Source organism: Hylaeus volcanicus, unplaced genomic scaffold (genome assembly GCF_026283585.1).
Source record: "Hylaeus volcanicus isolate JK05 unplaced genomic scaffold, UHH_iyHylVolc1.0_haploid 11393, whole genome shotgun sequence".
Taxonomy (NCBI): Eukaryota; Metazoa; Arthropoda; class Insecta; order Hymenoptera; family Colletidae; genus Hylaeus; species Hylaeus volcanicus.
Window position 1 is genome coordinate 235 of NW_026532580.1, and position 2,065 is coordinate 2,299.

At 29.2% G+C, this 2,065-nt stretch overlaps 1 long non-coding RNA gene across 1 annotated transcript; it reads left to right on the forward strand.

Moving 5' to 3' along the window:
* The first annotated feature begins 89 nt into the window (after nt 1-89).
* LOC128882387 (uncharacterized) lies at nt 90-1,027 on the forward strand. The gene is made up of 6 exons (XR_008458386.1): nt 90-130; nt 228-275; nt 374-424; nt 522-566; nt 662-709; nt 807-1,027. It is a non-coding gene; the product is annotated as an uncharacterized LOC128882387 (long non-coding RNA).
* The last annotated feature ends 1,038 nt before the right edge of the window (nt 1,028-2,065 follow it).

A 2,065-nucleotide genomic window follows, 5' to 3' on the forward strand; every position in this document is an offset into this window, starting at 1 on the left:
AGAAAAGAAATTGTCTAGTGAAATGATGTTTAGTACATCTATTTCTCTTAAAATGCGATAATTTTTGAATGTTAACGAAACATTTTTTTAGATGAAGCTCTGAGAAAGAAAAAGCTTCGACAAAAAATAGGTCCGTACTTGAGAAGAAATTGTCTATTGAAATGATGTTTAGTACATCTATTTCTCTTAAAATGCAAAAGTTTTAAATGTTAAATTTTTTTTTAAAGCTACAAAAGGAGAAGTCATGAAAGTGTTTCGAAGTCTACAACGCGACAGTATGTATTAAAAAATAAAGCCAACTAAAGTTTTGTTAAATAAATTTATTTCTGTGAAAATACAAAAGCTCCAATTATTAAAAATATTTTTTTTTTAGTTAAGAGAGCAATCAACATAGCGAAAGAAAAACTATTTCAAGATATAGAAGGTCTGTATTGGAATAAAAGTGAAGTGAAATATTGTTAAATACATCTATTTCTGTGAAAATGCAAAAGCTCCAATTATTAAAAATATTTTTTTTTCAGATCCGGAAGCGGAAAAAAAAAGAGCGGAAGACCTAGAGACAGCAGGTATGTATTAAAAAAAATTGTTCACTGAAATAATGTTTGATACATTCATTTCTGTAAAAATAAAAGAACTTTAACTATTGAAATTCTTTTTTCAGTTCCGGGAGTAGTAATGCACGAACATGAAGAAATAACGGCGATTTAAAGTCTGTATTAGAATAAAAGTTGTTCACGGAAATAGTGTTTAAACGTCTATTTCTGTTAAGATTCAAGAACACCAAATAAATAGTAATCATTTTTTAGGTGTCCTAGTTTCCAACGAATCACAAACTACCGACGCTGCAGTAAACAGAAATTTTTGTCCGGAAGTAAAAAATTTTTTTATGGATATTTGTTAGATCACTAAGTCCAAAAAAAACTAAAGATTCAACACATTAGTTTTATCCGCATAGAAACATTTTATACAAACTCAATTAAAAAAAAAAGACTTTATAAATTCTCAATGACAAAGATTTATTACATTACATGGAAAATCCCCGAATTGAGCACTGTATAGAGTTTTATTCTTGTTTTTAAATTTAGATGTTTTCTAAATTTTTTTAAGAATTTATTTTTGTGTAAAAACATCATTCCAAGTTTATTCTCCCATAATTTCATAGCAAAAACGCTTACTCATAACTTATGCTTACGTTTTTTAATTACATTTGTAAACTTTATTATAAATCTCTTGAAAACAAAAATTCAAAGCTTGCTTTGCTTTGTTCTTTGGTATTGAGCAATTGCCGTGTTTTCTGTATACGCCTTTGGGGTTATGCAATTTATCCCATTCTGTTCTTATTTACCCAATCTAACTCTAGAATATCCTTTATTCTTGATGGAAATTCGAACAAACTTTTTTTTAAAATATATGCTCTGTTATCTTTTTTAAAATGCTTTTCTCATGTATTCTTTTCAACCTTAACACAACCATAAAAAAATTTAAATTACCTTTATACATAAACTAGGTACCAATTTGTTGAGTTTTTGAATTTAACAAAAATGCTTCCATTAATTACTATTAAAAAATTTTTAAAAATAACATATGATGTCATTGGGTTTTTTAATTCATAAAACTGCAAATATTTTTTCACAAATCTTTTTTGTATACAGTACAATCAGTATTTTTATAGACATGGCTCTGCCGTTTTATTCAAAAAAAAACTGTTAATTGTTATAGGTTAAAGCAGTATATCAGATTTCATTTTTTTACTTAACAGCATGTGCCCGAATGGAACGCTGAATGAAAAAAAAAAAGCTTTTTTTTCTGCACAGTAACACTAAGCGTTTCAGCATGAGGTATTTTTTGGGAGCTCATAATTCGGCTTCACAGCCTATTCCTCAAAGGAGACACTGAATGAAACGGAGAGTTTCGTTGTTGCCTAAGTGACTCAGCAGTAGGATTCGATTTCGGTCCATTGCTAGACCAGTTCTAGGCAGTAGACTAGGGCCCACTCCAAAGAATGGTTCCCATCTTTTAAGTCTTGGGTGTGGACTCCATCCATTTAACGTCTCCGATGGTCGAC